Below are 18,360 nucleotides of genomic sequence, written 5' to 3'. Positions count from 1 at the left end.
TGAGAAATGGCTCACTTCCTGAACTTGGAGTACAAAAAAGCCTACAGCACCTGGTATTCCCAGGCGGTCTTCCATCCAGGTACTAACTAGGCCCGACACTGCTTAGCTTCTGAGATCAGACGAGATCAGGCACATTCAGTGTGGTGTGGCCGTAGGCTCTGGGCCTACTGAGTTTTGTACTTTTAAGCATCTAGTCGGCTAGACCTTGCAGTTTTAAAAGGCAATTGAGAAAGGGCTCACTTCCTGAACTTGGAGCACAAAAAAGCCTACAGCACCTGGTATTCCCAGGCGGTCTCCCATCCAGGTACTAACTAGGCCTGACACTGCTTAACTTCCGAGATCAGTCGAGATCGGGTGCATTCAGTGTGGTGTGGCCGTAGGCTCTAGGAATGCTAAGAATATTACTCTTATGCATTTGCATTTAGTAAGCTAAGCCATGCAGCCACTTGCAACATGATACCACGCTCATCGCTCGATCAGGCTCGATCAGGCGAGATATATAAGACTGGTGGGCCCATTCAGGACTCCTATGTCTGGTAGGATAACTTTAATTCATCCATCCTGTGTCTGTTGCAGGGAGGTGGAGAGAACAATCAACACAATAATGGTTTTCTTTCATGCCTCTTGAAGGACTCAATATTCTCTGTACTGCATTACATGTGAAAGTCGATTTATTACCCATGAACACACTACCTGTATGCTAATTCTATGTAAAAAGGTAGCTCCAGCCCTCATGATGTTGTCCAACATTTCCGCTATAAAACGGGATACAATTATTTTGGAAACATACCAAATTTGAAAAATAATTGAGAAGTTGCGCAATTACTAATCATGGAGCACAAAAAAAGCCTACAGCACCTGGTATTCCCAGGCAGTCTCCCATCCAGGTACTAACTAGGCCCGACCCTGCTTAGCTTCCGAGATCGGGGGCATTCAGTGTGGTGTGGCCGTAGGCTCTGGGCCTAGTGAGTTTGTACTTTTAAGCATCTAGTCGGCTAGACCTTGCAGTTTTGAAAGGCAATTGTGAAATGGCTCACTTCCTGAACTTGGAGCACAAAAAAGCCTACAGCACCTGGTATTCCCAGGTGGTCTCCTATCCAGGTACTAACTAGGCCCGACACTGCTTAGCTTCCGAGATCAGACGAGATCGGGCGCATTCAGTGTGGTGTGGCCGTAGGCTCTGGGCTTAGTGAGTTTTGTACTTTTAAGCATCTAGTCGGCTAGACCTTGCAGTTTTGAAAGGCAATTGAGAAATGGCTCACTTCCTGAACTTGGAGCACAAAAAAGCCTACAGCACCTGGTATTCCCAGGTGGTCTCCCATCCAGGTACTAACTAGGCCCGACACTGCTTAGCTTCCGAGATCAGACGAGATCGGGCGCAATCAGTGTGGTGTGGCCGTAGGCTCTGGGCCTAGTGAGTTTTGTACTTTTAAGCATCTAGTCAGCTAGACCTTGCAGTTTTGAAAGGCAATTGAGAAATGGCTCACTTCCTGAACTTGGAGCACAAAAAAGCCTACAGCACCTGGTATTCCCAGGCGGTCTCCCATCCAGGTACTAACGAGGCCCGACACTGCTTAGCTTCCGAGATCAGACGAGATCGGGCGCATTCAGTGTGCTGTGGCCGTAGGCTCTGGTTCTTGTGAGTTTTGTACTTTTAAGCATCTAGTCGGCTAGACCTTGCAGTTTTGAAAGGCAATTGAGAAATGGCTCACTTCCTGAACTTGGAGTACAAAAAAGCCTACAGCACCTGGTATTCCCAGGCGGTCTTCCATCCAGGTACTAACTAGGCCCGACACTGCTTAGCTTCTGAGATCAGACGAGATCAGGCACATTCAGTGTGGTGTGGCCGTAGGCTCTGGGCCTAGTGAGTTTTGTACTTTTAAGCATCTAGTCGGCTAGACCTTGCAGTTTTAAAAGGCAATTGAGAAAGGGCTCACTTCCTGAACTTGGAGCACAAAAAAGCCTACAGCACCTGGTATTCCCAGGCGGTCTCCCATCCAGGTACTAACTAGGCCTGACACTGCTTAACTTCCGAGATCAGTCGAGATCGGGTGCATTCAGTGTGGTGTGGCCGTAGGCTCTAGGAATGCTAAGAATATTACTCTTATGCATTTGCATTTAGTAAGCTAAGCCATGCAGCCACTAGCAACATGATACCACGCTCATCGCTCGATCAGCGCTCGATCAGGCTCGATCAGGCGAGATATATAAGACTGGTGGGCCCATTCAGGACTCCTATGTCTGGTAGGATAACTTTAATTCATCCATCCTGTGTCTGTTGCAGGGAGGTGGAGAGAACAATCAACACAATAATGGTTTTCTTTCATGCCTCTTGAAGGACTCAATATTCTCTGTACTGCATTACATGTGAAAGTCGATTTATTACCCATGAACACACTACCTGTATGCTAATTCTATGTAAAAAGGTAGCTCCAGCCCTCATGATGTTGTCCAACATTTCCGCTATAAAACGGGATACAATTATTTTGGAAACATACCAAATTTGAAAAATAATTGAGAAGTTGCGCAATTACTAATCATGGAGCACAAAAAAAGCCTACAGCACCTGGTATTCCCAGGCAGTCTCCCATCCAGGTACTAACTAGGCCCGACCCTGCTTAGCTTCCGAGATCGGGCGCATTCAGTGTGGTGTGGCCGTAGGCTCTGGGCCTAGTGATTTTGTACTTTTAAGCATCTAGTCGGCTAGACCTTGCAGTTTTGAAAGGCAATTGTGAAATGGCTCACTTCCTGAACTTGGAGCACAAAAAAGCCTACAGCACCTGGTATTCCCAGGTGGTCTCCCATCCAGGTACTAACTAGGCCCGACACTGCTTAGCTTCCGAGATCAGACGAGATCGGGCGCATTCAGTGTGGTGTGGCCGTAGGCTCTGGGCTTAGTGAGTTTTGTACTTTTAAGCATCTAGTCGGCTAGACCTTGCAGTTTTGAAAGGCAATTGAGAAATGGCTCACTTCCTGAACTTGGAGCACAAAAAAGCCTACAGCACCTGGTATTCCCAGGTGGTCTCCCATCCAGGTACTAACTAGGCCCGACACTGCTTAGCTTCCGAGATCAGACGAGATCGGGCGCAATCAGTGTGGTGTGGCCGTAGGCTCTGGGCCTAGTGAGTTTTGTACTTTTAAGCATCTAGTCAGCTAGACCTTGCAGTTTTGAAAGGCAATTGAGAAATGGCTCACTTCCTGAACTTGGAGCACAAAAAAGCCTACAGCACCTGGTATTCCCAGGCGGTCTCCCATCCAGGTACTAACGAGGCCCGACACTGCTTAGCTTCCGAGATCAGACGAGATCGGGCGCATTCAGTGTGCTGTGGCCGTAGGCTCTGGTTCTTGTGAGTTTTGTACTTTTAAGCATCTAGTCGGCTAGACCTTGCAGTTTTGAAAGGCAATTGAGAAATGGCTCACTTCCTGAACTTGGAGTACAAAAAAGCCTACAGCACCTGGTATTCCCAGGCGGTCTTCCATCCAGGTACTAACTAGGCCCGACACTGCTTAGCTTCTGAGATCAGACGAGATCAGGCACATTCAGTGTGGTGTGGCCGTAGGCTCTGGGCCTAGTGAGTTTTGTACTTTTAAGCATCTAGTCGGCTAGACCTTGCAGTTTTAAAAGGCAATTGAGAAAGGGCTCACTTCCTGAACTTGGAGCACAAAAAAGCCTACAGCACCTGGTATTCCCAGGCGGTCTCCCATCCAGGTACTAACTAGGCCTGACACTGCTTAACTTCCGAGATCAGTCGAGATCGGGTGCATTCAGTGTGGTGTGGCCGTAGGCTCTAGGAATGCTAAGAATATTACTCTTATGCATTTGCATTTAGTAAGCTAAGCCATGCAGCCACTTGCAACATGATACCACGCTCATCGCTCGATCAGGCTCGATCAGGCGAGATATATAAGACTGGTGGGCCCATTCAGGACTCCTATGTCTGGTAGGATAACTTTAATTCATCCATCCTGTGTCTGTTGCAGGGAGGTGGAGAGAACAATCAACACAATAATGGTTTTCTTTCATGCCTCTTGAAGGACTCAATATTCTCTGTACTGCATTACATGTGAAAGTCGATTTATTACCCATGAACACACTACCTGTATGCTAATTCTATGTAAAAAGGTAGCTCCAGCCCTCATGATGTTGTCCAACATTTCCGCTATAAAACGGGATACAATTATTTTGGAAACATACCAAATTTGAAAAATAATTGAGAAGTTGCGCAATTACTAATCATGGAGCACAAAAGAGCCTACAGCACCTGGTATTCCCAGGCAGTCTCCCATCGAGGTACTAACTAGGCCTGACCCTGCTTAGCTTCCGAGATCGGGCGCATTCAGTGTGGTGTGGCCGTAGGCTCTGGGCCTAGTGAGTTTTGTACTTTTAAGCATCTAGTCGGCTAGACCTTGCAGTTTTGAAAGGCAATTGTGAAATGGCTCACTTCCTGAACTTGGAGCACAAAAAAGCCTACAGCACCTGGTATTCCCAGGTGGTCTCCCATCCAGGTACTAACTAGGCCCGACACTGCTTAGCTTCCGAGATCAGACGAGATCGGGCGCAATCAGTGTGGTGTGGCCGTAGGCTCTGGGCCTAGTGAGTTTTGTACTTTTAAGCATCTAGTCAGCTAGACCTTGCAGTTTTGAAAGGCAATTGAGAAATGGCTCACTTCCTGAACTTGGAGCACAAAAAAGCCTACAGCACCTGGTATTCCCAGGCGGTCTCCCATCCAGGTACTAACGAGGCCCGACACTGCTTAGCTTCCGAGATCGGGCGCAATCAGTGTGGTGTGGCCGTAGGCTCTGGGCCTAGTGAGTTTTGTACTTTTAAGCATCTAGTCAGCTAGACCTTGCAATTTTGAAAGGCAATTGAGAAATGGCTCACTTCCTGAACTTGGAGCACAAAAAAGCCTACAGCACCTGGTATTCCCAGGCGGTCTCCCATCCAGGTACTAACGAGGCCCGACACTGCTTAGCTTCCGAGATCAGACGAGATCGGGCGCATTCAGTGTGGTGTGGCCATAGGCTCTGGTTCTTGTGAGTTTTGTACTTTTAAGCATCTAGTCGGCTAGACCTTGCAGTTTTGAAAGGCAATTGAGAAATGGCTCACTTCCTGAACTTGGAGTACAAAAAAGCCTACAGCACCTGGTATTCCCAGGCGGTCTTCCATCCAGGTACTAACTAGGCCCGACACTGCTTAGCTTCTGAGATCAGACGAGATCAGGCACATTCAGTGTGGTGTGGCCGTAGGCTCTGGGCCTACTGAGTTTTGTACTTTTAAGCATCTAGTCGGCTAGACCTTGCAGTTTTAAAAGGCAATTGAGAAAGGGCTCACTTCCTGAACTTGGAGCACAAAAAAGCCTACAGCACCTGGTATTCCCAGGCGGTCTCCCATCCAGGTACTAACTAGGCCTGACACTGCTTAACTTCCGAGATCAGTCGAGATCGGGTGCATTCAGTGTGGTGTGGCCGTAGGCTCTAGGAATGCTAAGAATATTACTCTTATGCATTTGCATTTAGTAAGCTAAGCCATGCAGCCACTTGCAACATGATACCACGCTCATCGCTCGATCAGGCTCGATCAGGCGAGATATATAAGACTGGTGGGCCCATTCAGGACTCCTATGTCTGGTAGGATAACTTTAATTCATCCATCCTGTGTCTGTTGCAGGGAGGTGGAGAGAACAATCAACACAATAATGGTTTTCTTTCATGCCTCTTGAAGGACTCAATATTCTCTGTACTGCATTACATGTGAAAGTCGATTTATTACCCATGAACACACTACCTGTATGCTAATTCTATGTAAAAAGGTAGCTCCAGCCCTCATGATGTTGTCCAACATTTCCGCTATAAAACGGGATACAATTATTTTGGAAACATACCAAATTTGAAAAATAATTGAGAAGTTGCGCAATTACTAATCATGGAGCACAAAAAAGCCTACAGCACCTGGTATTCCCAGGCAGTCTCCCATCCAGGTACTAACTAGGCCTGACCCTGCTTAGCTTCCGAGATCGGGCGCATTCAGTGTGGTGTGGCCGTAGGCTCTGGGCCTAGTGAGTTTTGTACTTTTAAGCATCTAGTCGGCTAGACCTTGCAGTTTTGAAAGGCAATTGTGAAATGGCTCACTTCCTGAACTTGGAGCACAAAAAAGCCTACAGCACCTGGTATTCCCAGGTGGTCTCCCATCCAGGTACTAACTAGGCCCGACACTGCTTAGCTTCCGAGATCAGACGAGATCGGGCGCAATCAGTGTGGTGTGGCCGTAGGCTCTGGGCCTAGTGAGTTTTGTACTTTTAAGCATCTAGTCAGCTAGACCTTGCAGTTTTGAAAGGCAATTGAGAAATGGCTCACTTCCTGAACTTGGAGCACAAAAAAGCCTACAGCACCTGGTATTCCCAGGCGGTCTCCCATCCAGGTACTAACGAGGCCCGACACTGCTTAGCTTCCGAGATCGGGCGCAATCAGTGTGGTGTGGCCGTAGGCTCTGGGCCTAGTGAGTTTTGTACTTTTAAGCATCTAGTCAGCTAGACCTTGCAATTTTGAAAGGCAATTGAGAAATGGCTCACTTCCTGAACTTGGAGCACAAAAAAGCCTACAGCACCTGGTATTCCCAGGCGGTCTCCCATCCAGGTACTAACGAGGCCCGACACTGCTTAGCTTCCGAGATCAGACGAGATCGGGCGCATTCAGTGTGGTGTGGCCGTAGGCTCTGGTTCTTGTGAGTTTTGTACTTTTAAGCATCTAGTCGGCTAGACCTTGCAGTTTTGAAAGGCAATTGAGAAATGGCTCACTTCCTGAACTTGGAGTACAAAAAAGCCTACAGCACCTGGTATTCCCAGGCGGTCTTCCATCCAGGTACTAACTAGGCCCGACACTGCTTAGCTTCTGAGATCAGACGAGATCAGGCACATTCAGTGTGGTGTGGCCGTAGGCTCTGGGCCTACTGAGTTTTGTACTTTTAAGCATCTAGTCGGCTAGACCTTGCAGTTTTAAAAGGCAATTGAGAAAGGGCTCACTTCCTGAACTTGGAGCACAAAAAAGCCTACAGCACCTGGTATTCCCAGGCGGTCTCCCATCCAGGTACTAACTAGGCCTGACACTGCTTAACTTCCGAGATCAGTCGAGATCGGGTGCATTCAGTGTGGTGTGGCCGTAGGCTCTAGGAATGCTAAGAATATTACTCTTATGCATTTGCATTTAGTAAGCTAAGCCATGCAGCCACTTGCAACATGATACCACGCTCATCGCTCGATCAGCGCTCGATCAGGCTCGATCAGGCGAGATATATAAGACTGGTGGGCCCATTCAGGACTCCTATGTCTGGTAGGATAACTTTAATTCATCCATCCTGTGTCTGTTGCAGGGAGGTGGAGAGAACAATCAACACAATAATGGTTTTCTTTCATGCCTCTTGAAGGACTCAATATTCTCTGTACTGCATTACATGTGAAAGTTGATTTATTACCCATGAACACACTACCTGTATGCTAATTCTATGTAAAAAGGTAGCTCCAGCCCTCATGATGTTGTCCAACATTTCCGCTATAAAACGGGATACAATTATTTTGGAAACATACCAAATTTGAAAAATAATTGAGAAGTTGCGCAATTACTAATCATGGAGCACAAAAAAAGCCTACAGCACCTGGTATTCCCAGGCAGTCTCCCATCCAGGTACTAACTAGGCCCGACCCTGCTTAGCTTCCGAGATCGGGCGCATTCAGTGTGGTGTGGCCGTAGGCTCTGGGCCTAGTGAGTTTGTACTTTTAAGCATCTAGTCGGCTAGACCTTGCAGTTTTGAAAGGCAATTGTGAAATGGCTCACTTCCTGAACTTGGAGCACAAAAAAGCCTACAGCACCTGGTATTCCCAGGTGGTCTCCCATCCAGGTACTAACTAGGCCCGACACTGCTTAGCTTCCGAGATCAGACGAGATCGGGCGCAATCAGTGTGGTGTGGCCGTAGGCTCTGGGCCTAGTGAGTTTTGTACTTTTAAGCATCTAGTCAGCTAGACCTTGCAGTTTTGAAAGGCAATTGAGAAATGGCTCACTTCCTGAACTTGGAGCACAAAAAAGCCTACAGCACCTGGTATTCCCAGGCGGTCTCCCATCCAGGTACTAACGAGGCCCGACACTGCTTAGCTTCCGAGATCAGACGAGATCGGGCGCATTCAGTGTGCTGTGGCCGTAGGCTCTGGTTCTTGTGAGTTTTGTACTTTTAAGCATCTAGTCGGCTAGACCTTGCAGTTTTGAAAGGCAATTGAGAAATGGCTCACTTCCTGAACTTGGAGTACAAAAAAGCCTACAGCACCTGGTATTCCCAGGCGGTCTTCCATCCAGGTACTAACTAGGCCCGACACTGCTTAGCTTCTGAGATCAGACGAGATCAGGCACATTCAGTGTGGTGTGGCCGTAGGCTCTGGGCCTAGTGAGTTTTGTACTTTTAAGCATCTAGTCGGCTAGACCTTGCAGTTTTAAAAGGCAATTGAGAAAGGGCTCACTTCCTGAACTTGGAGCACAAAAAAGCCTACAGCACCTGGTATTCCCAGGCGGTCTCCCATCCAGGTACTAACTAGGCCTGACACTGCTTAACTTCCGAGATCAGTCGAGATCGGGTGCATTCAGTGTGGTGTGGCCGTAGGCTCTAGGAATGCTAAGAATATTACTCTTATGCATTTGCATTTAGTAAGCTAAGCCATGCAGCCACTTGCAACATGATACCACGCTCATCGCTCGATCAGGCTCGATCAGGCGAGATATATAAGACTGGTGGGCCCATTCAGGACTCCTATGTCTGGTAGGATAACTTTAATTCATCCATCCTGTGTCTGTTGCAGGGAGGTGGAGAGAACAATCAACACAATAATGGTTTTCTTTCATGCCTCTTGAAGGACTCAATATTCTCTGTACTGCATTACATGTGAAAGTTGATTTATTACCCATGAACACACTACCTGTATGCTAATTCTATGTAAAAAGGTAGCTCCAGCCCTCATGATGTTGTCCAACATTTCCGCTATAAAACGGGATACAATTATTTTGGAAACATACCAAATTTGAAAAATAATTGAGAAGTTGCGCAATTACTAATCATGGAGCACAAAAAAAGCCTACAGCACCTGGTATTCCCAGGCAGTCTCCCATCCAGGTACTAACTAGGCCCGACCCTGCTTAGCTTCCGAGATCGGGCGCATTCAGTGTGGTGTGGCCGTAGGCTCTGGGCCTAGTGAGTTTGTACTTTTAAGCATCTAGTCGGCTAGACCTTGCAGTTTTGAAAGGCAATTGTGAAATGGCTCACTTCCTGAACTTGGAGCACAAAAAAGCCTACAGCACCTGGTATTCCCAGGTGGTCTCCCATCCAGGTACTAACTAGGCCCGACACTGCTTAGCTTCCGAGATCAGACGAGATCGGGCGCAATCAGTGTGGTGTGGCCGTAGGCTCTGGGCCTAGTGAGTTTTGTACTTTTAAGCATCTAGTCAGCTAGACCTTGCAGTTTTGAAAGGCAATTGAGAAATGGCTCACTTCCTGAACTTGGAGCACAAAAAAGCCTACAGCACCTGGTATTCCCAGGCGGTCTCCCATCCAGGTACTAACGAGGCCCGACACTGCTTAGCTTCCAAGATCAGACGAGATCGGGCGCATTCAGTGTGCTGTGGCCGTAGGCTCTGGTTCTTGTGAGTTTTGTACTTTTAAGCATCTAGTCGGCTAGACCTTGCAGTTTTGAAAGGCAATTGAGAAATGGCTCACTTCCTGAACTTGGAGTACAAAAAAGCCTACAGCACCTGGTATTCCCAGGCGGTCTCCCATCCAGGTACTAACTAGGCCTGACACTGCTTAACTTCCGAGATCAGTCGAGATCGGGTGCATTCAGTGTGGTGTGGCCGTAGGCTCTAGGAATGCTAAGAATATTACTCTTATGCATTTGCATTTAGTAAGCTAAGCCATGCAGCCACTTGCAACATGATACCACGCTCATCGCTCGATCAGGCTCGATCAGGCGAGATATATAAGACTGGTGGGCCCATTCAGGACTCCTATGTCTGGTAGGATAACTTTAATTCATCCATCCTGTGTCTGTTGCAGGGAGGTGGAGAGAACAATCAACACAATAATGGTTTTCTTTCATGCCTCTTGAAGGACTCAATATTCTCTGTACTGCATTACATGTGAAAGTTGATTTATTACCCATGAACACACTACCTGTATGCTAATTCTATGTAAAAAGGTAGCTCCAGCCCTCATGATGTTGTCCAACATTTCCGCTATAAAACGGGATACAATTATTTTGGAAACATACCAAATTTGAAAAATAATTGAGAAGTTGCGCAATTACTAATCATGGAGCACAAAAAAAGCCTACAGCACCTGGTATTCCCAGGCAGTCTCCCATCCAGGTACTAACTAGGCCCGACCCTGCTTAGCTTCCGAGATCGGGCGCATTCAGTGTGGTGTGGCCGTAGGCTCTGGGCCTAGTGAGTTTGTACTTTTAAGCATCTAGTCGGCTAGACCTTGCAGTTTTGAAAGGCAATTGTGAAATGGCTCACTTCCTGAACTTGGAGCACAAAAAAGCCTACAGCACCTGGTATTCCCAGGTGGTCTCCCATCCAGGTACTAACTAGGCCCGACACTGCTTAGCTTCCGAGATCAGACGAGATCGGGCGCAATCAGTGTGGTGTGGCCGTAGGCTCTGGGCCTAGTGAGTTTTGTACTTTTAAGCATCTAGTCAGCTAGACCTTGCAGTTTTGAAAGGCAATTGAGAAATGGCTCACTTCCTGAACTTGGAGCACAAAAAAGCCTACAGCACCTGGTATTCCCAGGCGGTCTCCCATCCAGGTACTAACGAGGCCCGACACTGCTTAGCTTCCGAGATCAGACGAGATCGGGCGCATTCAGTGTGCTGTGGCCGTAGGCTCTGGTTCTTGTGAGTTTTGTACTTTTAAGCATCTAGTCGGCTAGACCTTGCAGTTTTGAAAGGCAATTGAGAAATGGCTCACTTCCTGAACTTGGAGTACAAAAAAGCCTACAGCACCTGGTATTCCCAGGCGGTCTTCCATCCAGGTACTAACTAGGCCCGACACTGCTTAGCTTCTGAGATCAGACGAGATCAGGCACATTCAGTGTGGTGTGGCCGTAGGCTCTGGGCCTAGTGAGTTTTGTACTTTTAAGCATCTAGTCGGCTAGACCTTGCAGTTTTAAAAGGCAATTGAGAAAGGGCTCACTTCCTGAACTTGGAGCACAAAAAAGCCTACAGCACCTGGTATTCCCAGGCGGTCTCCCATCCAGGTACTAACTAGGCCTGACACTGCTTAACTTCCGAGATCAGTCGAGATCGGGTGCATTCAGTGTGGTGTGGCCGTAGGCTCTAGGAATGCTAAGAATATTACTCTTATGCATTTGCATTTAGTAAGCTAAGCCATGCAGCCACTTGCAACATGATACCACGCTCATCGCTCGATCAGGCTCGATCAGGCGAGATATATAAGACTGGTGGGCCCATTCAGGACTCCTATGTCTGGTAGGATAACTTTAATTCATCCATCCTGTGTCTGTTGCAGGGAGGTGGAGAGAACAATCAACACAATAATGGTTTTCTTTCATGCCTCTTGAAGGACTCAATATTCTCTGTACTGCATTACATGTGAAAGTTGATTTATTACCCATGAACACACTACCTGTATGCTAATTCTATGTAAAAAGGTAGCTCCAGCCCTCATGATGTTGTCCAACATTTCCGCTATAAAACGGGATACAATTATTTTGGAAACATACCAAATTTGAAAAATAATTGAGAAGTTGCGCAATTACTAATCATGGAGCACAAAAAAAGCCTACAGCACCTGGTATTCCCAGGCAGTCTCCCATCCAGGTACTAACTAGGCCCGACCCTGCTTAGCTTCCGAGATCGGGCGCATTCAGTGTGGTGTGGCCGTAGGCTCTGGGCCTAGTGAGTTTGTACTTTTAAGCATCTAGTCGGCTAGACCTTGCAGTTTTGAAAGGCAATTGTGAAATGGCTCACTTCCTGAACTTGGAGCACAAAAAAGCCTACAGCACCTGGTATTCCCAGGTGGTCTCCCATCCAGGTACTAACTAGGCCCGACACTGCTTAGCTTCCGAGATCAGACGAGATCGGGCGCAATCAGTGTGGTGTGGCCGTAGGCTCTGGGCCTAGTGAGTTTTGTACTTTTAAGCATCTAGTCAGCTAGACCTTGCAGTTTTGAAAGGCAATTGAGAAATGGCTCACTTCCTGAACTTGGAGCACAAAAAAGCCTACAGCACCTGGTATTCCCAGGCGGTCTCCCATCCAGGTACTAACGAGGCCCGACACTGCTTAGCTTCCGAGATCAGACGAGATCGGGCGCATTCAGTGTGCTGTGGCCGTAGGCTCTGGTTCTTGTGAGTTTTGTACTTTTAAGCATCTAGTCGGCTAGACCTTGCAGTTTTGAAAGGCAATTGAGAAATGGCTCACTTCCTGAACTTGGAGTACAAAAAAGCCTACAGCACCTGGTATTCCCAGGCGGTCTCCCATCCAGGTACTAACTAGGCCTGACACTGCTTAACTTCCGAGATCAGTCGAGATCGGGTGCATTCAGTGTGGTGTGGCCGTAGGCTCTAGGAATGCTAAGAATATTACTCTTATGCATTTGCATTTAGTAAGCTAAGCCATGCAGCCACTTGCAACATGATACCACGCTCATCGCTCGATCAGGCTCGATCAGGCGAGATATATAAGACTGGTGGGCCCATTCAGGACTCCTATGTCTGGTAGGATAACTTTAATTCATCCATCCTGTGTCTGTTGCAGGGAGGTGGAGAGAACAATCAACACAATAATGGTTTTCTTTCATGCCTCTTGAAGGACTCAATATTCTCTGTACTGCATTACATGTGAAAGTCGATTTATTACCCATGAACACACTACCTGTATGCTAATTCTATGTAAAAAGGTAGCTCCAGCCCTCATGATGTTGTCCAACATTTCCGCTATAAAACGGGATACAATTATTTTGGAAACATACCAAATTTGAAAAATAATTGAGAAGTTGCGCAATTACTAATCATGGAGCACAAAAAAAGCCTACAGCACCTGGTATTCCCAGGCAGTCTCCCATCCAGGTACTAACTAGGCCAGACCCTGCTTAGCTTCCGAGATCGGGCGCATTCAGTGTGGTGTGGCCGTAGGCTCTGGGCCTAGTGAGTTTGTACTTTTAAGCATCTAGTCGGCTAGACCTTGCAGTTTTGAAAGGCAATTGTGAAATGGCTCACTTCCTGAACTTGGAGCACAAAAAAGCCTACAGCACCTGGTATTCCCAGGTGGTCTCCCATCCAGGTACTAACTAGGCCCTACACTGCTTAGCTTCCGAGATCAGACGAGATCGGGCGCATTCAGTGTGGTGTGGCCGTAGGCTCTGGGCTTAGTGAGTTTTGTACTTTTAAGCATCTAGTCGGCTAGACCTTGCAGTTTTGAAAGGCAATTGAGAAATGGCTCACTTCCTGAACTTGGGGCACAAAAAAGCCTACAGCACCTGGTATTCCCAGGTGGTCTCCCATCCAGGTACTAACTAGGCCCGCCACTGCTTAGCTTCCGAGATCAGACGAGATCGGGCGCAATCAGTGTGGTGTGGCCGTAGGCTCTGGGCCTAGTGAGTTTTGTACTTTTAAGCATCTAGTCAGCTAGACCTTGCAGTTTTGAAAGGCAATTGAGAAATGGCTCACTTCCTGAACTTGGAGCACAAAAAAGCCTACAGCACCTGGTATTCCCAGGCGGTCTCCCATCCAGGTACTAACGAGGCCCGACACTGCTTAGCTTCCGAGATCAGACGAGATCGGGCGCATTCAGTGTGCTGTGGCCGTAGGCTCTGGTTCTTGTGAGTTTTGTACTTTTAAGCATCTAGTCGGCTAGACCTTGCAGTTTTGAAAGGCAATTGAGAAATGGCTCACTTCCTGAACTTGGAGTACAAAAAAGCCTACAGCACCTGGTATTCCCAGGCGGTCTTCCATCCAGGTACTAACTAGGCCCGACACTGCTTAGCTTCTGAGATCAGACGAGATCAGGCACATTCAGTGTGGTGTGGCCGTAGGCTCTGGGCCTAGTGAGTTTTGTACTTTTAAGCATCTAGTCGGCTAGACCTTGCAGTTTTAAAAGGCAATTGAGAAAGGGCTCACTTCCTGAACTTGGAGCACAAAAAAGCCTACAGCACCTGGTATTCCCAGGCAGTCTCCCATCCAGGTACTAACTAGGCCTGACACTGCTTAACTTCCGAGATCAGTCGAGATCGGGTGCATTCAGTGTGGTGTGGCCGTAGGCTCTAGGAATGCTAAGAATATTACTCTTATGCATTTGCATTTAGTAAGCTAAGCCATGCAGCCACTTGCAACATGATACCACGCTCATCGCTCGATCAGGCTCGATCAGGCGAGATATATAAGACTGGTGGGCCCATTCAGGACTCCTATGTCTGGTAGGATAACTTTAATTCATCCATCCTGTGTCTGTTGCAGGGAGGTGGAGAGAACAATCAACACAATAATGGTTTTCTTTCATGCCTCTTGAAGGACTCAATATTCTCTGTACTGCATTACATGTGAAAGTCGATTTATTACCCATGAACACACTACCTGTATGCTAATTCTATGTAAAAAGGTAGCTCCAGCCCTCATGATGTTGTCCAACATTTCCGCTATAAAACGGGATACAATTATTTTGGAAACATACCAAATTTGAAAAATAATTGAGAAGTTGCGCAATTACTAATCATGGAGCACAAAAAAGCCTACAGCACCTGGTATTCCCAGGCAGTCTCCCATCCAGGTACTAACTAGGCCTGACCCTGCTTAGCTTCCGAGATCGGGCGCATTCAGTGTGGTGTGGCCGTAGGCTCTGGGCCTAGTGAGTTTTGTACTTTTAAGCATCTAGTCGGCTAGACCTTGCAGTTTTGAAAGGCAATTGTGAAATGGCTCACTTCCTGAACTTGGAGCACAAAAAAGCCTACAGCACCTGGTATTCCCAGGTGGTCTCCCATCCAGGTACTAACTAGGCCCGACACTGCTTAGCTTCCGAGATCAGACGAGATCGGGCGCAATCAGTGTGGTGTGGCCGTAGGCTCTGGGCCTAGTGAGTTTTGTACTTTTAAGCATCTAGTCAGCTAGACCTTGCAGTTTTGAAAGGCAATTGAGAAATGGCTCACTTCCTGAACTTGGAGCACAAAAAAGCCTACAGCACCTGGTATTCCCAGGCGGTCTCCCATCCAGGTACTAACGAGGCCCGACACTGCTTAGCTTCCGAGATCGGGCGCAATCAGTGTGGTGTGGCCGTAGGCTCTGGGCCTAGTGAGTTTTGTACTTTTAAGCATCTAGTCAGCTAGACCTTGCAATTTTGAAAGGCAATTGAGAAATGGCTCACTTCCTGAACTTGGAGCACAAAAAAGCCTACAGCACCTGGTATTCCCAGGCGGTCTCCCATCCAGGTACTAACGAGGCCCGACACTGCTTAGCTTCCGAGATCAGACGAGATCGGGCGCATTCAGTGTGGTGTGGCCGTAGGCTCTGGTTCTTGTGAGTTTTGTACTTTTAAGCATCTAGTCGGCTAGACCTTGCAGTTTTGAAAGGCAATTGAGAAATGGCTCACTTCGAGAACTTGGAGTACAAAAAAGCCTACAGCACCTGGTATTCCCAGGCGGTCTTCCATCCAGGTACTAACTAGGCCCGACACTGCTTAGCTTCTGAGATCAGACGAGATCAGGCACATTCAGTGTGGTGTGGCCGTAGGCTCTGGGCCTACTGAGTTTTGTACTTTTAAGCATCTAGTCGGCTAGACCTTGCAGTTTTAAAAGGCAATTGAGAAAGGGCTCACTTCCTGAACTTGGAGCACAAAAAAGCCTACAGCACCTGGTATTCCCAGGCGGTCTCCCATCCAGGTACTAACTAGGCCTGACACTGCTTAACTTCCGAGATCAGTCGAGATCGGGTGCATTCAGTGTGGTGTGGCCGTAGGCTCTAGGAATGCTAAGAATATTACTCTTATGCATTTGCATTTAGTAAGCTAAGCCATGCAGCCACTTGCAACATGATACCACGCTCATCGCTCGATCAGCGCTCGATCAGGCTCGATCAGGCGAGATATATAAGACTGGTGGGCCCATTCAGGACTCCTATGTCTGGTAGGATAACTTTAATTCATCCATCCTGTGTCTGTTGCAGGGAGGTGGAGAGAACAATCAACACAATAATGGTTTTCTTTCATGCCTCTTGAAGGACTCAATATTCTCTGTACTGCATTACATGTGAAAGTTGATTTATTACCCATGAACACACTACCTGTATGCTAATTCTATGTAAAAAGGTAGCTCCAGCCCTCATGATGTTGTCCAACATTTCCGCTATAAAACGGGATACAATTATTTTGGAAACATACCAAATTTGAAAAATAATTGAGAAGTTGCGCAATTACTAATCATGGAGCACAAAAAAAGCCTACAGCACCTGGTATTCCCAGGCAGTCTCCCATCCAGGTACTAACTAGGCCCGACCCTGCTTAGCTTCCGAGATCGGGCGCATTCAGTGTGGTGTGGCCGTAGGCTCTGGGCCTAGTGAGTTTGTACTTTTAAGCATCTAGTCGGCTAGACCTTGCAGTTTTGAAAGGCAATTGTGAAATGGCTCACTTCCTGAACTTGGAGCACAAAAAAGCCTACAGCACCTGGTATTCCCAGGTGGTCTCCCATCCAGGTACTAACTAGGCCCGACACTGCTTAGCTTCCGAGATCAGACGAGATCGGGCGCAATCAGTGTGGTGTGGCCGTAGGCTCTGGGCCTAGTGAGTTTTGTACTTTTAAGCATCTAGTCAGCTAGACCTTGCAGTTTTGAAAGGCAATTGAGAAATGGCTCACTTCCTGAACTTGGAGCACAAAAAAGCCTACAGCACCTGGTATTCCCAGGCGGTCTCCCATCCAGGTACTAACGAGGCCCGACACTGCTTAGCTTCCGAGATCAGACGAGATCGGGCGCATTCAGTGTGCTGTGGCCGTAGGCTCTGGTTCTTGTGAGTTTTGTACTTTTAAGCATCTAGTCGGCTAGACCTTGCAGTTTTGAAAGGCAATTGAGAAATGGCTCACTTCCTGAACTTGGAGTACAAAAAAGCCTACAGCACCTGGTATTCCCAGGCGGTCTTCCATCCAGGTACTAACTAGGCCCGACACTGCTTAGCTTCTGAGATCAGACGAGATCAGGCACATTCAGTGTGGTGTGGCCGTAGGCTCTGGGCCTAGTGAGTTTTGTACTTTTAAGCATCTAGTCGGCTAGACCTTGCAGTTTTAAAAGGCAATTGAGAAAGGGCTCACTTCCTGAACTTGGAGCACAAAAAAGCCTACAGCACCTGGTATTCCCAGGCGGTCTCCCATCCAGGTACTAACTAGGCCTGACACTGCTTAACTTCCGAGATCAGTCGAGATCGGGTGCATTCAGTGTGGTGTGGCCGTAGGCTCTAGGAATGCTAAGAATATTACTCTTATGCATTTGCATTTAGTAAGCTAAGCCATGCAGCCACTTGCAACATGATACCACGCTCATCGCTCGATCAGGCTCGATCAGGCGAGATATATAAGACTGGTGGGCCCATTCAGGACTCCTATGTCTGGTAGGATAACTTTAATTCATCCATCCTGTGTCTGTTGCAGGGAGGTGGAGAGAACAATCAACACAATAATGGTTTTCTTTCATGCCTCTTGAAGGACTCAATATTCTCTGTACTGCATTACATGTGAAAGTTGATTTATTACCCATGAACACACTACCTGTATGCTAATTCTATGTAAAAAGGTAGCTCCAGCCCTCATGATGTTGTCCAACATTTCCGCTATAAAACGGGATACAATTATTTTGGAAACATACCAAATTTGAAAAATAATTGAGAAGTTGCGCAATTACTAATCATGGAGCACAAAAAAAGCCTACAGCACCTGGTATTCCCAGGCAGTCTCCCATCCAGGTACTAACTAGGCCCGACCCTGCTTAGCTTCCGAGATCGGGCGCATTCAGTGTGGTGTGGCCGTAGGCTCTGGGCCTAGTGAGTTTGTACTTTTAAGCATCTAGTCGGCTAGACCTTGCAGTTTTGAAAGGCAATTGTGAAATGGCTCACTTCCTGAACTTGGAGCACAAAAAAGCCTACAGCACCTGGTATTCCCAGGTGGTCTCCCATCCAGGTACTAACTAGGCCCGACACTGCTTAGCTTCCGAGATCAGACGAGATCGGGCGCAATCAGTGTGGTGTGGCCGTAGGCTCTGGGCCTAGTGAGTTTTGTACTTTTAAGCATCTAGTCAGCTAGACCTTGCAGTTTTGAAAGGCAATTGAGAAATGGCTCACTTC

At 47.4% G+C, this 18,360-nt stretch overlaps 48 non-coding genes and 15 pseudogenes across 48 annotated transcripts; all 63 read right to left on the bottom strand.

Annotated features, from left to right (window-relative positions):
- Positions 1-38: 38 nt before the first annotated feature.
- On the bottom strand, positions 39-157 carry LOC138539397 (5S ribosomal RNA). The gene has a single exon (XR_011287465.1). It is a non-coding gene; the product is annotated as a 5S ribosomal RNA (ribosomal RNA).
- A 106-nt stretch (positions 158-263) lies between these two features.
- On the bottom strand, positions 264-382 carry LOC138538160 (5S ribosomal RNA). Its single transcript, XR_011286270.1, has one exon. It is a non-coding gene; the product is annotated as a 5S ribosomal RNA (ribosomal RNA).
- A 464-nt stretch (positions 383-846) lies between these two features.
- Positions 847-955, bottom strand: LOC138544067 (5S ribosomal RNA; annotated as a pseudogene).
- A 105-nt stretch (positions 956-1,060) lies between these two features.
- Positions 1,061-1,179, bottom strand: LOC138551214 (5S ribosomal RNA). The gene has a single exon (XR_011294943.1). It is a non-coding gene; the product is annotated as a 5S ribosomal RNA (ribosomal RNA).
- A 106-nt stretch (positions 1,180-1,285) lies between these two features.
- On the bottom strand, positions 1,286-1,404 carry LOC138547435 (5S ribosomal RNA). The gene has a single exon (XR_011291275.1). It is a non-coding gene; the product is annotated as a 5S ribosomal RNA (ribosomal RNA).
- A 106-nt stretch (positions 1,405-1,510) lies between these two features.
- Positions 1,511-1,629, bottom strand: LOC138541512 (5S ribosomal RNA). The gene has a single exon (XR_011289517.1). It is a non-coding gene; the product is annotated as a 5S ribosomal RNA (ribosomal RNA).
- Positions 1,630-1,735: 106 nt separating this feature from the next.
- On the bottom strand, positions 1,736-1,854 carry LOC138539395 (5S ribosomal RNA). Its single transcript, XR_011287464.1, has one exon. It is a non-coding gene; the product is annotated as a 5S ribosomal RNA (ribosomal RNA).
- A 106-nt stretch (positions 1,855-1,960) lies between these two features.
- On the bottom strand, positions 1,961-2,079 carry LOC138538159 (5S ribosomal RNA). Its single transcript, XR_011286269.1, has one exon. It is a non-coding gene; the product is annotated as a 5S ribosomal RNA (ribosomal RNA).
- A 475-nt stretch (positions 2,080-2,554) lies between these two features.
- On the bottom strand, positions 2,555-2,663 carry LOC138543258 (5S ribosomal RNA; annotated as a pseudogene).
- Positions 2,664-2,768: 105 nt separating this feature from the next.
- Positions 2,769-2,887, bottom strand: LOC138543585 (5S ribosomal RNA). The gene has a single exon (XR_011290622.1). It is a non-coding gene; the product is annotated as a 5S ribosomal RNA (ribosomal RNA).
- Positions 2,888-2,993: 106 nt separating this feature from the next.
- Positions 2,994-3,112, bottom strand: LOC138547433 (5S ribosomal RNA). Its single transcript, XR_011291273.1, has one exon. It is a non-coding gene; the product is annotated as a 5S ribosomal RNA (ribosomal RNA).
- A 106-nt stretch (positions 3,113-3,218) lies between these two features.
- Positions 3,219-3,337, bottom strand: LOC138541511 (5S ribosomal RNA). Its single transcript, XR_011289516.1, has one exon. It is a non-coding gene; the product is annotated as a 5S ribosomal RNA (ribosomal RNA).
- A 106-nt stretch (positions 3,338-3,443) lies between these two features.
- Positions 3,444-3,562, bottom strand: LOC138539394 (5S ribosomal RNA). The gene has a single exon (XR_011287463.1). It is a non-coding gene; the product is annotated as a 5S ribosomal RNA (ribosomal RNA).
- A 106-nt stretch (positions 3,563-3,668) lies between these two features.
- Positions 3,669-3,787, bottom strand: LOC138538158 (5S ribosomal RNA). The gene has a single exon (XR_011286268.1). It is a non-coding gene; the product is annotated as a 5S ribosomal RNA (ribosomal RNA).
- Positions 3,788-4,250: 463 nt separating this feature from the next.
- On the bottom strand, positions 4,251-4,359 carry LOC138545690 (5S ribosomal RNA; annotated as a pseudogene).
- A 106-nt stretch (positions 4,360-4,465) lies between these two features.
- On the bottom strand, positions 4,466-4,584 carry LOC138547432 (5S ribosomal RNA). Its single transcript, XR_011291272.1, has one exon. It is a non-coding gene; the product is annotated as a 5S ribosomal RNA (ribosomal RNA).
- Positions 4,585-4,690: 106 nt separating this feature from the next.
- Positions 4,691-4,799, bottom strand: LOC138542978 (5S ribosomal RNA; annotated as a pseudogene).
- Positions 4,800-4,905: 106 nt separating this feature from the next.
- LOC138537218 (5S ribosomal RNA) lies at positions 4,906-5,024 on the bottom strand. Its single transcript, XR_011285361.1, has one exon. It is a non-coding gene; the product is annotated as a 5S ribosomal RNA (ribosomal RNA).
- Positions 5,025-5,130: 106 nt separating this feature from the next.
- LOC138539393 (5S ribosomal RNA) lies at positions 5,131-5,249 on the bottom strand. Its single transcript, XR_011287462.1, has one exon. It is a non-coding gene; the product is annotated as a 5S ribosomal RNA (ribosomal RNA).
- A 106-nt stretch (positions 5,250-5,355) lies between these two features.
- On the bottom strand, positions 5,356-5,474 carry LOC138538157 (5S ribosomal RNA). Its single transcript, XR_011286267.1, has one exon. It is a non-coding gene; the product is annotated as a 5S ribosomal RNA (ribosomal RNA).
- A 463-nt stretch (positions 5,475-5,937) lies between these two features.
- Positions 5,938-6,046, bottom strand: LOC138544910 (5S ribosomal RNA; annotated as a pseudogene).
- Positions 6,047-6,152: 106 nt separating this feature from the next.
- LOC138547431 (5S ribosomal RNA) lies at positions 6,153-6,271 on the bottom strand. Its single transcript, XR_011291271.1, has one exon. It is a non-coding gene; the product is annotated as a 5S ribosomal RNA (ribosomal RNA).
- A 106-nt stretch (positions 6,272-6,377) lies between these two features.
- LOC138542977 (5S ribosomal RNA) lies at positions 6,378-6,486 on the bottom strand (annotated as a pseudogene).
- A 106-nt stretch (positions 6,487-6,592) lies between these two features.
- LOC138549715 (5S ribosomal RNA) lies at positions 6,593-6,711 on the bottom strand. Its single transcript, XR_011293489.1, has one exon. It is a non-coding gene; the product is annotated as a 5S ribosomal RNA (ribosomal RNA).
- A 106-nt stretch (positions 6,712-6,817) lies between these two features.
- Positions 6,818-6,936, bottom strand: LOC138539392 (5S ribosomal RNA). The gene has a single exon (XR_011287461.1). It is a non-coding gene; the product is annotated as a 5S ribosomal RNA (ribosomal RNA).
- Positions 6,937-7,042: 106 nt separating this feature from the next.
- LOC138538156 (5S ribosomal RNA) lies at positions 7,043-7,161 on the bottom strand. The gene has a single exon (XR_011286266.1). It is a non-coding gene; the product is annotated as a 5S ribosomal RNA (ribosomal RNA).
- Positions 7,162-7,636: 475 nt separating this feature from the next.
- Positions 7,637-7,745, bottom strand: LOC138543256 (5S ribosomal RNA; annotated as a pseudogene).
- Positions 7,746-7,850: 105 nt separating this feature from the next.
- On the bottom strand, positions 7,851-7,969 carry LOC138547430 (5S ribosomal RNA). The gene has a single exon (XR_011291270.1). It is a non-coding gene; the product is annotated as a 5S ribosomal RNA (ribosomal RNA).
- Positions 7,970-8,075: 106 nt separating this feature from the next.
- On the bottom strand, positions 8,076-8,194 carry LOC138541510 (5S ribosomal RNA). Its single transcript, XR_011289515.1, has one exon. It is a non-coding gene; the product is annotated as a 5S ribosomal RNA (ribosomal RNA).
- Positions 8,195-8,300: 106 nt separating this feature from the next.
- LOC138539391 (5S ribosomal RNA) lies at positions 8,301-8,419 on the bottom strand. The gene has a single exon (XR_011287460.1). It is a non-coding gene; the product is annotated as a 5S ribosomal RNA (ribosomal RNA).
- Positions 8,420-8,525: 106 nt separating this feature from the next.
- Positions 8,526-8,644, bottom strand: LOC138538155 (5S ribosomal RNA). Its single transcript, XR_011286265.1, has one exon. It is a non-coding gene; the product is annotated as a 5S ribosomal RNA (ribosomal RNA).
- Positions 8,645-9,108: 464 nt separating this feature from the next.
- Positions 9,109-9,217, bottom strand: LOC138543255 (5S ribosomal RNA; annotated as a pseudogene).
- Positions 9,218-9,322: 105 nt separating this feature from the next.
- On the bottom strand, positions 9,323-9,441 carry LOC138547429 (5S ribosomal RNA). Its single transcript, XR_011291269.1, has one exon. It is a non-coding gene; the product is annotated as a 5S ribosomal RNA (ribosomal RNA).
- A 106-nt stretch (positions 9,442-9,547) lies between these two features.
- Positions 9,548-9,666, bottom strand: LOC138542435 (5S ribosomal RNA). Its single transcript, XR_011290416.1, has one exon. It is a non-coding gene; the product is annotated as a 5S ribosomal RNA (ribosomal RNA).
- Positions 9,667-9,772: 106 nt separating this feature from the next.
- Positions 9,773-9,891, bottom strand: LOC138538153 (5S ribosomal RNA). Its single transcript, XR_011286263.1, has one exon. It is a non-coding gene; the product is annotated as a 5S ribosomal RNA (ribosomal RNA).
- Positions 9,892-10,355: 464 nt separating this feature from the next.
- Positions 10,356-10,464, bottom strand: LOC138543254 (5S ribosomal RNA; annotated as a pseudogene).
- A 105-nt stretch (positions 10,465-10,569) lies between these two features.
- Positions 10,570-10,688, bottom strand: LOC138547427 (5S ribosomal RNA). The gene has a single exon (XR_011291267.1). It is a non-coding gene; the product is annotated as a 5S ribosomal RNA (ribosomal RNA).
- Positions 10,689-10,794: 106 nt separating this feature from the next.
- LOC138541509 (5S ribosomal RNA) lies at positions 10,795-10,913 on the bottom strand. The gene has a single exon (XR_011289514.1). It is a non-coding gene; the product is annotated as a 5S ribosomal RNA (ribosomal RNA).
- Positions 10,914-11,019: 106 nt separating this feature from the next.
- LOC138539389 (5S ribosomal RNA) lies at positions 11,020-11,138 on the bottom strand. Its single transcript, XR_011287458.1, has one exon. It is a non-coding gene; the product is annotated as a 5S ribosomal RNA (ribosomal RNA).
- Positions 11,139-11,244: 106 nt separating this feature from the next.
- On the bottom strand, positions 11,245-11,363 carry LOC138538152 (5S ribosomal RNA). The gene has a single exon (XR_011286262.1). It is a non-coding gene; the product is annotated as a 5S ribosomal RNA (ribosomal RNA).
- A 464-nt stretch (positions 11,364-11,827) lies between these two features.
- Positions 11,828-11,936, bottom strand: LOC138543252 (5S ribosomal RNA; annotated as a pseudogene).
- Positions 11,937-12,041: 105 nt separating this feature from the next.
- Positions 12,042-12,160, bottom strand: LOC138547426 (5S ribosomal RNA). Its single transcript, XR_011291266.1, has one exon. It is a non-coding gene; the product is annotated as a 5S ribosomal RNA (ribosomal RNA).
- A 106-nt stretch (positions 12,161-12,266) lies between these two features.
- On the bottom strand, positions 12,267-12,385 carry LOC138541508 (5S ribosomal RNA). Its single transcript, XR_011289513.1, has one exon. It is a non-coding gene; the product is annotated as a 5S ribosomal RNA (ribosomal RNA).
- A 106-nt stretch (positions 12,386-12,491) lies between these two features.
- Positions 12,492-12,610, bottom strand: LOC138538151 (5S ribosomal RNA). Its single transcript, XR_011286261.1, has one exon. It is a non-coding gene; the product is annotated as a 5S ribosomal RNA (ribosomal RNA).
- Positions 12,611-13,074: 464 nt separating this feature from the next.
- Positions 13,075-13,183, bottom strand: LOC138545669 (5S ribosomal RNA; annotated as a pseudogene).
- A 105-nt stretch (positions 13,184-13,288) lies between these two features.
- LOC138549980 (5S ribosomal RNA) lies at positions 13,289-13,407 on the bottom strand. The gene has a single exon (XR_011293748.1). It is a non-coding gene; the product is annotated as a 5S ribosomal RNA (ribosomal RNA).
- A 106-nt stretch (positions 13,408-13,513) lies between these two features.
- On the bottom strand, positions 13,514-13,632 carry LOC138551082 (5S ribosomal RNA). Its single transcript, XR_011294817.1, has one exon. It is a non-coding gene; the product is annotated as a 5S ribosomal RNA (ribosomal RNA).
- A 106-nt stretch (positions 13,633-13,738) lies between these two features.
- LOC138541507 (5S ribosomal RNA) lies at positions 13,739-13,857 on the bottom strand. Its single transcript, XR_011289512.1, has one exon. It is a non-coding gene; the product is annotated as a 5S ribosomal RNA (ribosomal RNA).
- Positions 13,858-13,963: 106 nt separating this feature from the next.
- Positions 13,964-14,082, bottom strand: LOC138539388 (5S ribosomal RNA). Its single transcript, XR_011287457.1, has one exon. It is a non-coding gene; the product is annotated as a 5S ribosomal RNA (ribosomal RNA).
- Positions 14,083-14,188: 106 nt separating this feature from the next.
- On the bottom strand, positions 14,189-14,307 carry LOC138541746 (5S ribosomal RNA). Its single transcript, XR_011289745.1, has one exon. It is a non-coding gene; the product is annotated as a 5S ribosomal RNA (ribosomal RNA).
- A 463-nt stretch (positions 14,308-14,770) lies between these two features.
- Positions 14,771-14,879, bottom strand: LOC138544909 (5S ribosomal RNA; annotated as a pseudogene).
- Positions 14,880-14,985: 106 nt separating this feature from the next.
- On the bottom strand, positions 14,986-15,104 carry LOC138547425 (5S ribosomal RNA). Its single transcript, XR_011291265.1, has one exon. It is a non-coding gene; the product is annotated as a 5S ribosomal RNA (ribosomal RNA).
- A 106-nt stretch (positions 15,105-15,210) lies between these two features.
- LOC138542976 (5S ribosomal RNA) lies at positions 15,211-15,319 on the bottom strand (annotated as a pseudogene).
- A 106-nt stretch (positions 15,320-15,425) lies between these two features.
- Positions 15,426-15,544, bottom strand: LOC138549714 (5S ribosomal RNA). Its single transcript, XR_011293488.1, has one exon. It is a non-coding gene; the product is annotated as a 5S ribosomal RNA (ribosomal RNA).
- Positions 15,545-15,650: 106 nt separating this feature from the next.
- Positions 15,651-15,769, bottom strand: LOC138539387 (5S ribosomal RNA). The gene has a single exon (XR_011287456.1). It is a non-coding gene; the product is annotated as a 5S ribosomal RNA (ribosomal RNA).
- Positions 15,770-15,875: 106 nt separating this feature from the next.
- On the bottom strand, positions 15,876-15,994 carry LOC138538150 (5S ribosomal RNA). Its single transcript, XR_011286260.1, has one exon. It is a non-coding gene; the product is annotated as a 5S ribosomal RNA (ribosomal RNA).
- Positions 15,995-16,469: 475 nt separating this feature from the next.
- Positions 16,470-16,578, bottom strand: LOC138543251 (5S ribosomal RNA; annotated as a pseudogene).
- Positions 16,579-16,683: 105 nt separating this feature from the next.
- Positions 16,684-16,802, bottom strand: LOC138547424 (5S ribosomal RNA). The gene has a single exon (XR_011291264.1). It is a non-coding gene; the product is annotated as a 5S ribosomal RNA (ribosomal RNA).
- A 106-nt stretch (positions 16,803-16,908) lies between these two features.
- Positions 16,909-17,027, bottom strand: LOC138541506 (5S ribosomal RNA). Its single transcript, XR_011289511.1, has one exon. It is a non-coding gene; the product is annotated as a 5S ribosomal RNA (ribosomal RNA).
- A 106-nt stretch (positions 17,028-17,133) lies between these two features.
- On the bottom strand, positions 17,134-17,252 carry LOC138539386 (5S ribosomal RNA). Its single transcript, XR_011287455.1, has one exon. It is a non-coding gene; the product is annotated as a 5S ribosomal RNA (ribosomal RNA).
- Positions 17,253-17,358: 106 nt separating this feature from the next.
- LOC138538149 (5S ribosomal RNA) lies at positions 17,359-17,477 on the bottom strand. Its single transcript, XR_011286259.1, has one exon. It is a non-coding gene; the product is annotated as a 5S ribosomal RNA (ribosomal RNA).
- Positions 17,478-17,941: 464 nt separating this feature from the next.
- LOC138543250 (5S ribosomal RNA) lies at positions 17,942-18,050 on the bottom strand (annotated as a pseudogene).
- Positions 18,051-18,155: 105 nt separating this feature from the next.
- Positions 18,156-18,274, bottom strand: LOC138547423 (5S ribosomal RNA). The gene has a single exon (XR_011291263.1). It is a non-coding gene; the product is annotated as a 5S ribosomal RNA (ribosomal RNA).
- Between the last annotated feature and the right edge of the window lie 86 nt (positions 18,275-18,360).

This window comes from Ambystoma mexicanum, unplaced genomic scaffold, assembly GCF_040938575.1.
Source record: "Ambystoma mexicanum isolate Mex_15411 unplaced genomic scaffold, UKY_AmexF1_1 Mex_scaf10, whole genome shotgun sequence".
Taxonomy (NCBI): domain Eukaryota; kingdom Metazoa; phylum Chordata; class Amphibia; order Caudata; family Ambystomatidae; genus Ambystoma; species Ambystoma mexicanum.
The sequence above is the reverse complement of the archived record's forward strand: the minus strand, read 5'-3'. Positions and strand labels throughout refer to the sequence as shown.